At 42.5% G+C, this 14,215-nt stretch overlaps 1 long non-coding RNA gene across 6 annotated transcripts in view; it reads left to right on the forward strand.

Moving 5' to 3' along the window:
- Positions 1-14,215, forward strand: part of LOC129736009 (uncharacterized) — a 57,904-nt gene that overhangs the window by 13,129 nt on the left and 30,560 nt on the right. For 2 of the 6 annotated variants that reach the window (XR_008732109.1, XR_008732111.1), the window contains one exon: positions 2,536-2,594. The exons of the other annotated variants lie outside the window; for them this stretch is intronic. This is a non-coding gene — a long non-coding RNA (uncharacterized LOC129736009). The remainder of the gene's footprint in view (positions 1-2,535; positions 2,595-14,215) is intronic. 6 annotated transcript variants of the gene reach the window in all.

The raw sequence follows: 14,215 nt of genomic DNA on the forward strand, positions 1-14,215 counted from the left end.
TACAGACAAGAATTTTCCCAAAAAAAATCCCCACCCCTCCCAAACCTGTCTTTTTGGGAGTAGGTTTGAAATTACTGCACATATTGAACTCTTAAATTTTTCATTACTTGTCAGTTCAAACCTGAATTATTCCACGTATTTGGCCCAACCCCACTTCTGCAGCATGCCCCAGAGAGAGAGAAATGGTCATATAGTTTTTATTTCTTCATGTTGATAAAGATTTGAGTTCTGTTATTTCATCCCCATTTCATTCTTTTTTTATCATATCTGTAGGGTGTGTTACAGAGTTACCCTTTATTCAAAAAGAATGGTAGGGTGATGGGTGGACTTGATCTTAAAGGTCTTTTTCAACCTAAATGATTCTATGATTCTGTTATTCTCCACATTTCTTTCATTGAGGCAGTCACCGTTTCTGGGCGTATGCAAGCAAAATGTTCACCCCACCAGGCATATCACTGGAAGTCTGAACAGAAACAGCTCAGTGAATTTCCAGCCTTGTGGTTTCTGTGATTGATTAAATAGAGTTCTATGCATTCCAGAAGGAAAGACAAACAAAATCACACACTTCAAGGAGCATCTTCTGTAACCAGCATAATACAGAGCTGAGAAGTTATTCTGGTATTTGGTAACAAGAATTTAGCAAAGATCTTGGCTTCACTGTGAAGCTGCAGGACCTCACGAGCTGCAGGCTGGCATCCCAGATACAACCAGTGAAGATAAAATAACCATATAAGAAATAGAAGATTTGTGGGCTATATTCCTATATTGGCAGAACTACTTGACACAATGGAAATTAATTTTGTTTCTTTTCCCTTGCAAAAATTGTGACATACCTGTCATCTTGTGTCTGGTTTGGTAACCAGTTACAATATTTTTCATAGATTCAAAGCACAATTCAGGTTAGAAAGAACTTCTGAAACTCATGTGATCTAATCTCCTGCTTAAAACAGGACTAACTTCAATATTAGATCCGGTTGCTTGGAGTTTTGTCCAGTTGGGTTTTGAGTGTCTGCAAGGATGAAGTCTTTGCAGGCTCTTTGGACAACTCGTTCTGGTGTTTGGCTGCCCTCAAGGAGTTTTTTTCCTAATGAGAATTTCCTTGCAGTTTGTCTCTGCTGCTTTATCTCCATCTTCTCTATAACTAATTAATAGGTAGTTAAGCAGCAATTAAATCCCCACGTTTGGCTTTCTCTTCTCCAGGCTGAACAAACAGAATTGCCTCAACCTCTCCTTATAAGTTGTGCACTTCAGTGTCTTGACCATTGTAGTGGCCATCTGCTAATGCATATTATAATTTTCACATTTTCTGCAATTTCTTACAATTGCTACCTTAAAAATCCTAAGCCCTTGAATTTACGTACATTTTTATTTGCGTAATTGCCGATGCATTTGCTGTAACCTGATCATCCCAAAAGAGAACTGTTTGAAAAATGTAACCAGATTTTCTAGTCATCTGGTCTGTGGAAGAGTGAATTACTCCATCAAAGGAGCCAAATTTAACAAGGTAAAGAACTCCATTTAGCAACCATATCAAAAGCAGACATTGTTTCAAGAGGCTTAAGACTCATATTCCATCCAGATACCATCCCAGGCAGTTAGCACAAATAAGTTCCTAACTACCTATTTAAAGGTAGATGGAGAATGTATTTCCTATCTAAAACTGTTTAAAATCCAGAAATAGTAATAAGTGTGTACATAGGGTTAAAAAATGCACATACGTTTCTGGAGCCATGCCAGGAAAGAGCAGTGACAGTACAATCAAAATTAGTACTGAACCTCTTTTTGCCAGAAACTATTAACATAGAGTGTAGAAGGCATGACCGGAATTAAAATACTGATTCCTCTTTGATTTCAGTAGAATGACACCAGGGCAGACCGGCAGATTTTTCTCCCTGAAGAATCCCTAACTACACATTCAAACCAGAGGACATCCTCCGAGCCCAGTCATCCTTTCATGTTCATGGGAATTATTTAAAATACTGTAGCAGAGTCTGAGCCTGTGCTCTTGGCTTTATCCATCTCTTGCTCTTGCATGGGGAAGCCCCGGAGTTAGTGTCAATCCAAAAGCAAGCAAGTTGTGAACTGAAGCGAGGAGTAAGCACTGTCCTGAGGGCTGGTGTGAGTGCCTGCTGTTCCCACCAGCCCTTCTGCAAATAGGTCAGCAGCCAATTTGTGCTCTTTGCCTGGCCATGAGCGCAGGCTGCCAGGAGGGAGGGAATCAACAGAGCTGCAGTAGCCCTGCACAAGCTTATAGTCAGTGCTGAGTGCCGGCTAGTTTCCATCTCTAAATGCTTCACCCCCTCCCTGCAATGGGGAGAAGGTTGATGGCACTTTCCAGAGAGTCTAGGGGTGGGTGTTCATTTTTGAGGGACAACTGGGGATTGGCAGTCTTGGCTGCCCGTTGGTTGCTTTTGTGCTTCTGGGAGGGAGGGCTGAGCAACTTCTCTGACCCCAAAAGCTTCAGCGTGCTCTGAGGCTGACCCAGTGCCAATATGCTTCCTGTAGCTGATGTATTTTTCTCATCCTCATAATCAGTGACGCCATCAACTGCAACACCAGCTGCAGTGGAGGAGAGAACCTCTGCCAGGTATGGGGTTGTTTTTCATACATAACAGGATTTGACTAGTTTATTGAAGGAAGTGGGGTTGATTAGTTGTGTCACTGGGCTGCTCATTTAGGAACCAGTGGCAAAGAGTCCTTCCCCAGCCATTTATGCTGGGTTTAACTACTGGGGCAATGGACACAAGGAGGAAGTCAACAACCTTCTAACCGAGCTGGCTTAGTAGTGGCTTAATCTGACTATTTCAGGATTTCTGGATTTACGCCCAGAAGGCAAACCTAGTATGTGATATAAATGATTAAGATAAATACTATCATTAAATAATATAATATATTCTAGAAATTAGAATAGTATAAGTTGTTATTATATTTTAGAACCGAATGTGTAGGCAAATATATGTAGCTAGCTGGGCTGCTAATACCCAGAAATTCTTCCTGCGTGCCCTGCACAAAGGCAGGACTTTTCTCCTGCTCTGGTGAGCATCAAGCAAGCGTACTTACAGTTAGTATCTGTCCTACTACATATGTATTATGCTATTGAAGTGTATATGTGCAAGATGTCCATTGTGTCCCAAGTATTTCACATTTACATGACCCATGCCCCCAAAAAAGACAAAGCAACTATGTCTCCAACCATTTAGTTTATTTGGAAAAAGAGCCTCAAGGCTCTTCCTGCCCAATTTTGTTGGTTCCTTGCTGTCGAGTGGTAGCATTTTTGATCTTTCTTTCTTTCTTTCTTTCTCCTATTAGCCTTGCCACTCAGCCTGTTTTGTTTTAAAAAAGAGTTACTGCAGAAGTTTCCAAAGAATAATTATCTGGGGAAATACTTGTGTTCTCTGGAAGCCAGTATCATTAAATACCTGTGGATTTACTTCAAAGCAGAGGAAAGTTTAAATACAGAAACACTGGCAAATTAGCTCATTTCTATTTTTTTATCTGCCTATTTTAGATTTGTAGCTACAGACAAACCTTAATGTAGGGTAAACTTTTGCTTAAGGAGGCACTATTCTTTGCTGTGAGACGAGGGTCAGAAACAAGCTCTGGAAATATTTGTCAATAAACCCCTGATAAAACTAGGAAGCTATTCATGTGGTTTGTATTCACACTACGTCTTATAAAGCACTATTTATCATGGTGACAGCCACCAAGCAAATCTCATAAAGGGACACTGCTAAACAGTTTCAAAACTAAATTATTGAGTTGGAGCATCAGACACTCAGCTAAGCTGTGTTCTGGGAAGACACTAGAAATATCTCATATCCACTTGGGGAAGGAAAGCATATGGACTCATGTAAATGAACTTTAATATACAAAAGTGATATACTGAGCAAAGTAACAAATGGTGCTTGCCACCTGTTCAACATGAAAGGATACCTTGAAATTAGAGGAGGATGAGAGAGGGAATCAGATGTAAAGGATACATTCACTGAAGATGGTTTGCAGTGGGTTGTTGTCCCTGGAGAAGAATATGTCTTACTCAGGCAGTGATCCTGCACACCAACAACAGTTGTAATGTTAGCACCATGTATGCTTTTCCTGGTATGTTTAAAACATTAGGCAGTAGGAGGATAGCTGGTCATAGAAAGAACAGAGCTAACCGCACTTGTGGCTTCGAGACAGCAGGAGTTCTGAGGCCTGGAGAGCTGACAGCAAGTCTCGAGATGGGCAGGTAGAAAATTTTGACCCTCTGGTTCTCTGTGGGTATTCCCTGATTTAAAAGTTGGGCTTATTTGGGCTGGCTTGGCTTTTGAGTTAGAGAAATGCCTGGCTTCTCTGCCCAAAGGTAATGAGATTGTTTGATTTTCTGTGAGGGTCTTCACCAAGAGTCTTCTGTGCCAGCTACCACAGTACTTTCAAGAGTAGTCTGGTTCAGGGCTATGTGGAGGCTGTGCAGAGGAGGCAAGCTGCACAGTTCCCTGGCTGGTACTTTTTCCAGGCCAGGAGAAGAGCCAGCATAGATCCCTTCTAGCAATGATGCAAAGAAGGAAACTGGAAAGGCTAGTACCCAGCATTGTTTTATGTAAAGATCTCAAAGAAGCAGCCGTCAGTTTCCTGCTCTGTTGCTGTTGAATGAGTGAGCTCAGCTTTTCCTCTTGCTCATCTTTCCCACATCAGTCAGGGTCCTGAGTGCACCAAAAGGCTTGAACTGCTCCCACCTTTCCTCCTGTTCCAATAGTCCCTCTTGTCTCCTATTTCAACAGTATTTTCCCCATGACATCCCCTGAATCCAGGTTTATGTAATATAAGTAAAAAAATGAGTCAGAAATGGAGCTAACAAGCCATGCATCTGTCATCACCCCCTCCCTCAATTTGTCTCTGCTATTATATCCCACAAACTTGACCATAGTTTGTCCTTTCAGCTTGCAAGTTATTAAGGCGAAGAACTCTTTGCATGCATTTGAGCAGCACACCATTCAGTGGGGACCTAATTTCTGCTTGGGGCATTGCTATAATATTAATTACAGTAATTAAAAGTCTCAGGTGTGCTTTGGCTGGAGTTGAACCATAACAAAAAGCAAGCCTGTAGACTATAAGCAAGGAAGAAGCTTACTCAGCCATGACAATGGAGTTTCTCACTTTTGTCAAAGATGGGATGATGGTTTATATTTTTCTTTCCTGAAACAGTACAGCAGATTCCCTCTAGGAAAGCCCAGGGGTTCTAGCCCAAGGTTTTTCTCAGTGAGCTGGGCACAGAGATAAGTGCCCTAGGGACACCTCCATACATCCCTCCTGGTATACCTAGATGAAAGCCATCTGCCAAGAACTCCCTAACACCATATCATGCTTGGCCCACCAGCCATCAGTTTTTCGCTGTCCTGGGTTTCACTCTCCAGGCAGAGCATCTTAGCAAATCCATGTTATGCTCAGCCTCCAAATAGGGATCTTGTGATTTCTTTGTATTTTCACTACACATCCAGGTACAACTGGAATTTCTGCTGATTGTAAGAGCCTTGCCTCCAAGGTAATTAGACTGGCATCAGTTTTTAGGCAAATAAAGTCTTTTGTCCATACATGTGCATATATTTTGTCAGGAGTGGTGCATCTATTGCTCTGCTAGGCAGCTATCTCAAGCCTGCACCTTGTAGACTAAGATACATTAGGTGGCATTTACCTTTGTACACTGGCACCGGTCATTTGTATCCATGTATATGGCAGAACTGCCTGAGCAGTGAGTGGCAGCTCTCTTTTTGTGTAATGACAGGGGAGCATTTTAAGATTTGTCTAATGCTCACAATCACTGGCTTCACTCAGTTTCCAGCTTCAAGACTGGGGCTGTCAAGCTGTTTTAACACAGCAGAAAGTATCACAACAGGGAGCTAGGATGACAGGAATGCACAAACAGTTAGCAGGTTCATTAACTCATAGACTTTCTGGAAATATGGAAATAGTGTTGTGGACTAACCTTGAATTCAGGAGACCTGGGTTATTCCCATGTCTCTGCCACTGCCACAGTATGTGAGCCTGGGCAAGAGGTTTGACTTCTCTATTTTACCTCCTACCCATGTTCGTTGTGTAAATAACTAGGCTTTGTTACTTAATCCCCATAAAATTCCTGTCAGGTTAACATATTTTTCAAATATGAAAACATGTTCACAGGGAGGTTGTAAACTGCTCTGAAAAGCTTGAATGGAAATGCCATCCCCTCACTCTAACCACTCTTAGATGAGAATCTCTCCCTGATTGATTTCACAAGGTGATCTGGCAAATCAAGTTAGAGACTAGAAAGCTGGAGACTTTCATTTATAGACATATTCTTAGATTGGATCCTTTTCCTTATTCTGCTGTCATAGCTAGCATTGGCCTGAGGAAAATGATAGATTGAGAACAAGAGACAGAGGGAAAAAAGAGGATCTTGCTGGCACAGCAGGCAGGGTCAGCAGTCAGCTCAGGCAGGGCCTGTTTTGGCCTTGTCTGTCCCTCTTCTGGAAAAGACAATTGGATAAAGGGAGGGAGATTTGTGGAACTTTTGAGAGTTTTTCAATATTAAAAATGTTGTCACCAGACTAAGCTAGTATGGGAAACATTTGCATCCTAATTGCATTGCATTTTTCACATTCGATCAATGAGTCATCATATTAGTTTGTTCTTTGACAGTTGTTAGTCCTAGGTTTTTCAGAGAAATGTGCAAGTAACTTTGTAAGTAGATACTGTAAGGTTGGTCCACCCAAGGCAAATTCCTAAAGCCAGGTAGCTGCCTAATCACCTGGCCCATGAAGGTTTGTTTCCCCATGTTCATGGTTCAAAGACACAGTGATACACTGATTCCACACATTACCTAATTACCACACTGAATTATTTGTTATTCCAAAGTACAAGTTACTAGAACAGGAAGGAATGTTTTGAACTGTCTTGGTTTCTAATCTAGCCAGATGAACCAAAGCACTGGGTAATTACTTTTAGGTGCTCTTCAAAGGGCATTGTAAAGCAGCGCAAGGCTTGAAAGTAGTGTCAGTTGCATCTATTTTTGAGGCCATGCCTCTGTTCTCTATATGCACCTCCCTCAAAAGAAAATTAATAGTCAAAGGAAGGTTTGGATGGTCTTCATAGTTTTCGGAGTCTGAGTTCAGTCAAGTACCTGAAAGCTGATGTTTATTTGGCATTTACATATACCCCATATTTCAGCAGATGAGGAACCAGTGAAACATTCTCTCACTTAAAAATTTCCAGTTCTCTGACTTGTGGCAGTGGCCAAAAACTTGCAAAACCAGCTTTTCTTGTGGTATTTTGGCCTTTTTGGTCCTGGTCCCAGGAGGAAATAGGTAGTTTAAAAATACCTAAAAACTTAATTATGAGAGCATTTCAGGTAGTTACAGTCTACCTCCAAAACAGAAATGTCCTCAGCTGACAACACTGGCAGATTTTGGGGTATGTCTTCTGGATGAGGTAGCTCTTTTCAGTTAGTTGATTCCACTGCTTGTGGTTGACTGAATTCTCTCAATGTATTTGATAAAAGAGAAACATTCAGGTTAAATTTGGGTTTATATGTTCTCACTGTAACTATTAGAGTTTGTTTACTCCTTTATAGCTTGCATCTGTCTTAAAACAGACGCCAGCCGTACTTGTATGCTGTTCCTAATTACATCTTTCAGCCAATATATTCCTGAATACCGAAGAAGAAAAAAACAATTGCCCCTTCTCATGTTCTCAGCCCTTCTTACAAATTCCACAATGACAGTGTCTAACCTTTTGATGCTACTGTAGCCTTTAGAGGATTGCATCTGAGGACACCACAAATACCTACTGGTCAGTAACAACAGCGTAGCTGGTACGCCCTTGCCTATGTATATGCTCTGGGGAGCATGGCCTGTCTGCAGGAAAGACATATTATTTCTCAGTTCTTCAAGGCATTTTCTATGCCTTGCCACTGTGGAAAGGCTCCATTTCTTTTGTGTAAGTTCACTGTAACCTCACTGTAAGTGAACTCTATGTAAGTTAGTTCATGGACTAGACTTGGAGTCACAGTTGGGAAAATACTTTTCTCTCACAAGCTAGTGCAGAGTCAAACATAGCAAAGCAAGGTTGAGAACTGAGCTAAAAGGATTAGCAAAGATGGCAAAGAAGGTTTGTAGCCACCTTTCTGCCCCTGCCCATTACCCTGTAGAGAAGCTGCTGTTAGCCCACAGACAGAATATCACAGGCATTTAAGGTTCAGTGCCTTTGTAAAAGACTAAGAAATTTTGGGGGAACACCAAGATATTTAGGACAGTCAAGTCAAGAACTGGTTCTAAAAGTGAATTTGAATTCATTTGGGGTGGAAGTGCACATCCTGAAAAGAAGCACCTGGTCTCCTGGTGGCAGATCTTCCACTGCTAGATCATTTATTTGTGAGGAGATTTTTTTTACCACCTACTAATTCACCAGCCAGACTCAGAGTAGAAAGGCTAATTACAAGCAAGGCAACAGGAATTTTGTTCTACTACAGATTCTGATCAACTGCCTTGAGTTTCTCCTGCATTAAATATTTTGAATCCTCAGCCACCAGCTGGGATTTGGGCAGAGGCAGAAAGACAGCCATACAAAAAATAGTGAGATAGCTAGGAGGCTGATGTCCCCTGCCTAAGTAAGGCAAAGAGACTAACTCTTGTGATCACCCAGGGATTTTTTAGTGTAACACAGCCTTTGGGATTTATAATTCAGGCCGCTTGGGGTAATGTTGTTCTGATTATGCTATAACGGTCTCCCAGTGTGATAGTTACAAAAAGGGCAGTACATAATGTTATACACATTCATGTTTTCCAGGCCAGTTAAACAAGCTTTCATTTTTTTTAGAAGGAATCTATTCAAACTTTGGCAGAGCAAATCAATAATTGTGTGTTTCCTTTCTTCCTCCCACTTGGAATCTAGTCTGGATCACGCTCAGAGATGGTGCAGGGGGAGGAGAGAAAGGGACCTCCAAGAAGTTAAATTCCTCCCACGATTAATTGAAGCAAAACAACCCCATTTCATGCACTGCCCTCCACAGCAACTATATTAATGTGGCACTTTACCCTGTAACAACAAAACAGAGAGGCCATAGCTCACCCTGCTGCAGTCCCAGCTCTGGCTGTTCTCTGAGCTGTTTTTATCCATCCTACCTAGACAGAACCTTGGGCTGTGGCCCTTGGAGCTGTCTGATCCAAGGTCTGATCCAGATTTCTGGCCTTAGTTCTCCTCTTGCTACTGACATCTGCTCTATCTTCAGCATCCTTTGGGTGTCACTGGCATCCAGCTGTGCATTTCACAGGATACTGGTTTGTTCTGCACTTGCACCAGCAGCTGACTGGAGCTCTGCCCCATTAGCAGCACACCACACCACCAGTTTCTAGTACCGTTTAACTGAAACGAGCTGAATCCTGAAGAAATTAAGCAGGCTGCATGTAAAACAGTGACTACATTTATATAAACTTTCCTGTGGCTTCCAGTTGGTAGGAGGTGAATGGAGACGGAGGATGCAACACCTGGGAATGCAGATTTGAAGAAATGTGGGAAGTTATTGTAGGACTCTCAAAAGGCAGCATCTGCTCCCCAGACTTTAAATGAGCCCTAACAATAAAATAGGTGGTCTGGAAGCTCTCTTGCATGAAAACCTGGGGTTTAATCAACTGCCCCAATAAGGCAAACAGTCCCATGTGCAGATTTCATATGAGCCTGATCTTTAGAGGATTTTGTGAATATGGTGGTGAGCTCTGACTAAACCCCTGGTAAAATCCTCTAGGATAAACCCATAATTCATGGCCTTGTCTCATCTTAGTCACTGAATATTCACACTCTGACTTAGTGAGGAGTTAAAAAAAGAAGTACACTCACCTAGCAGAGTAAAACTGCTGTTTTCCATTTAACTCTTAAAGATTAACTCTTAAAGGTTAGCATTACTCTTAACCTGAAGAAAGAAAAAGCCCAGCAACTAACGAAGTTCTGCTGCACTGGTCCTCTGCTAAATTTGATCTCTTGCGGATTGGATCCTCAATCCATCTCCTTTGTTTATTCCTCAAGTGCAGACCTCTTCAGCTGACATTGTTCCACTTTGAGCACTAATTCCATGTTGAGTCATGGTGCTGGAATGCCAATAAATATGGCTGTAACCATGCCCCAGTTTGTTACTGCACATCATTTTGGCACAAAATTAGGCCTGTTCTTATCTTTGTCAGCTTTTCTCAAAAAAGGAGCTTCAGGCCTGGCTGTGGCCTTTGGGTGCAAAAACAGGAGAAAGATTTTAAAACAACAGAAGTAGTTCATACTTTGTTGAACCAATCTACACAGAGAGATGGGCTTCCTAGCTTCTGAAACTTTGCCAAGTGGGGAAGTCCATGCTTCCCGCTATAAGGATGACTCTCCATTTCTGCTAAGTCAGGCAAAGAATTGCTACTTGCTAATTGTGATAGGATCAGAAGAGGCCCCAATGTGACTAGTGTTAGGTAGGGCTCTATTTCCCAATATCTGTTCCAATGATGGTTGTGTGGTTAAATTTGTTGCTCATAAATCACTTATGGCAAGAAAAAGTGCATACTTAATAAACCTCTTTCCTTCCTTCCTCCCTCCATGTGTCCGTCCCCCCCTTTCTCTCTCTCTTTTGTTCTTTTCCTGTTTCAAGAACATCTTAAAACAATTGGATTTTTGGCAACTGTTCCTCACGAATAAGTTGTCAAAAAGTCCTTCAACTAAAATGAAATCACAAGCAGGCCCATGGCAATCCCCTTTCCTAATAAGGTTGTCCATATCGCCTGGTTAAGGCTGTCGAGTATGATCCATGTCCCTGGGGCCTGGAATGCAGTGCAGTAACTGAGGCATCTATTTAAAAGCTAGTTGAGAGATAATTGTGTTTATCTAATATTTAATCATTTGTACGAATTGTTACAAATAAATCAGTCTCTTGGATATTGTCCTTGTGTAAAGAATTTGTATCCAAAAATACAAAGCAGGAAATCACAGGCAGTGCAACATACAGGCAATATGAGTTCTGTGCAGATCCCTCTGCAAATTGCTTTAGTTTATATTACATTAAAAAAAGCAGGGCTCTTTAGGCTGCAGGTTTCTAGGCCTGACTAGTAGAGGCACTGCATCTTAAAATACTGTGAGGTTGTACTACACCCTCTGCCCTGCCCTGACCAGGGGGACTGCAGCTGGTAGTACTCTGCAGAGGGTTGGCAGGTTGTTCCCAGACTCCAGCCCCAGCACAAAGGGGATTCTGACTCCCACACATCAATCACCCTTGCTGCTTTGCTGTTGAGCAATACTTTTTAATGAATGAGCCATTATCTTGAAACTGCTTTGGAGTGAGTGCCACTGGCTGGGAGCCAACACAGTTTCTTCCTTTATTGAAGGGTGTTATTTTATTTGTGAACATCCTTCTTGTTCTTAATGACTTAATGCCACCAGCTTCTTGTTTTTAACTGAAGTAATATGCAGTCCCAAGGCCAGTTTTTAAGCTTGGGTCCCTAAACCTGCATTCAGTCACCTAGCAATCGTTATGCCTAGTGAGTAGCATTCAAAAATGCTTCCCAAGCAGGTCCAGGTACATACCAGCATCACTTTCCAACTATGTTTTCCAATGACAGCTGAGTGTGGGAGGTCAGCTGCAGGGCAGAGCCATCCCATCAAAGTAAAGGAGGACATAGACTTTTGTTTGTGTTTTCTGGGAGAAAATAATTTCTTCATCCAAGATTTCTACATTCAGTGGTCACAGTTTCACTGTAAACTCCTTGATAAGGTTTAGGTAAAGTAAATAGATTGCATTTGTGTTTACAGCACACAGTGAAGGAATATGTATTCATGCCAGGGGAAGATCTCATTAAATCTACTTATACCGCTTACGTAGTACAATGCTTATACATTCTTCTCCAGGGCAGAGTGCTGGGACTGTGATTAATGAGGACAGTGCCCTTTAAAATCCTGCACTGACAGAATCCCATTCCCAGAAACCTGGGTGGACCACAAAAAGAAAATTTAAAAAGGCTCCAAAATATGTTAAAATTTTACAGAAAATTATCTTTTCATCCTTCCACTGCAAAAGCTACAACAAGTGCAATGCAAAGAGCCATTACCCAAGATATCTTTTGCACTGAGTTAGTCTAGTGGGATAAACCTTATATAAATAACTGCAAATATATATAAGTATGTCCATTTTTATATATACATATAAAATATTTATTTTTATACGTGTGCATGAATGTATGTATATATGGTGTGTTGTTATATGTACTGTGATGGCACTGGGATTTCTGTCCCACATAAAGAAGATCCTTTTTTGAACATTCCCTAAAAAAACTGCCCCCAAAGTGGAACATTCCTTAGAGGGCAACTTGTTACCAACCTTGGCTCCGTTAACAGTAACCATTATCTGTCTCATCATTGACAGCAGCAGCCTAAAGGGATCTATAATTCACTGACAAGAAACAATTTAATTACCCATAACTGTTGTAACTTGCAGATCAGGCAGCACAGCGCCCCAAGATAAGGTCCATACAGGTTGTACCCAGGAGCTCCTTGACTCAAGTGCTTTCTGCAGATGAGCCTGGGATGCTTTGATCCAGAGCCAGGTCTCTGGCACACCAGCAGCACAGTGCAGCCTGAGAGCCAAGCACTGAGGTCCAAGTCCTGGCTCCAGAGGCCCTTCCAGCACTGGCCTGCAGCAGCAGCCAGGTGAGGACGGAGGATTCCACATTGCTCAAAGTGGAGCTCAAGAGTTCATTTGCTTGATCTGTTTCATGTATGAAATTCCTCCTGGCATGAATCCTAAGTGGCTCCAGAAATGTGATCCTTCAATATCCCACCACCTGTTGTGTGATGTATGGAGTCGCTGTAATCCTGCATTCATAGTCAGGGGAATATTTTCAGGCATCCAGACTTTGATCTGTACTTGGATTATGCAGATGTTTCAAAATGAGCCTAAATGTAAGGCTGAGTATTTAAGCACATAGCTTTTTGTTTTGTCCTGGAATGAGTTGGGCTCCTTTCTTCTTGGAGCCTCCTCAGGGAAGGACCCATGCCAGATCAAAGTTTCTTATAGCACACAAAGATCTATTGTTTCAAGAACTGCTACAAATTAGCAGCTGCACTTAAAGGGTGGAGGTATTTTTCTTAGCCTCATTTAGAATTGTTTGGAGTAATTATCCTAAAGTACATTGATAAAATAAAAGTCCCTCAGGGGCTGCCAGTTCTGTGAGGATCCCAGTCAGCCACACATTGTTGTCGGATATCTGATCAGTACATGATGATGTGTTGAAGGCAAAGTGGAGCTAAACTGCTCTAACTGTTCACAGAAAGACTGCTTCTGTTGCCTCTAGCAGCTGTAATGAGCCTTAGTGGTGGCAGCCATGGATTTCTCCCAGAGTTAATGAGAGGACCCACTATATACTCAGACAACACACGGTGGAAAGGGAGGCATCCCTCCAGCATGCAGATGTCTAAACTACATCCTTCACCCACGCCTGAACCCCTCTGCACTTCTGGATGTACCAAAGGCAAGCAGTAGATTACATGGTCAGAAGGCCCAGAGAGGGTTTTTGTAGCTGTAGTGCTACTCCCCAGCCCTGCCCTCAGCGTTACTGCAGCACAGGCAGTGACAGCCAGCCCTCCTCCTGCCTCTCCAGTACCCTCCAGTCCAGATAGGCAGGGTAGAAATGGAGAGCTGGGCACACAGCAGCATGGTGGAGGTGGTGGGCTGGGGAGGGAGGCAAAGGCCTAGCTGCCCTCGTTTGACAGCTACCTGAAGAATGTTGTTTCCAGCCTGCACGACTTGAATCCTTTCTGGGAACTTCACTTTAACTGGTGAAGGTGTGATGCTGCTACAGATGAGGATCTGTACCAGCGCTGGCAATTTGTACTATCCAAATGGAAGTGTTTATGTAAAGAGGACTCAGATGCAGCTAAGGAACTAGTGTAACCAGCTGGCACCACCAGTGAGCAGCGTTACCCTCTGCCCAGGCTGGACATTTCTTGGGACTCTCCTTTTAGCTTGGGTTTGTGTGCTACCTACCGCAATGGCCAAGTGGCCCATGCGTGTGCTCTGTAAAGGGATTCTGCTGTTATGAATAACAGGACAGAGAACACCTATGCAGAGGCAAGATTCAGCTCCATGGAGCTGTCATGGTTGATGCCTTCCCTTTGCTGTTCTGGAGGTCTTGAGCAAGGCTACAGAGAAGGGATGTTCCCCCACAGCAAAGCCTGGGCTGAAGTC

The sequence above is a fragment of the Falco cherrug genome, chromosome 4 (genome assembly GCF_023634085.1).
Source record: "Falco cherrug isolate bFalChe1 chromosome 4, bFalChe1.pri, whole genome shotgun sequence".
Taxonomy (NCBI): Eukaryota; Metazoa; Chordata; class Aves; order Falconiformes; family Falconidae; genus Falco; species Falco cherrug.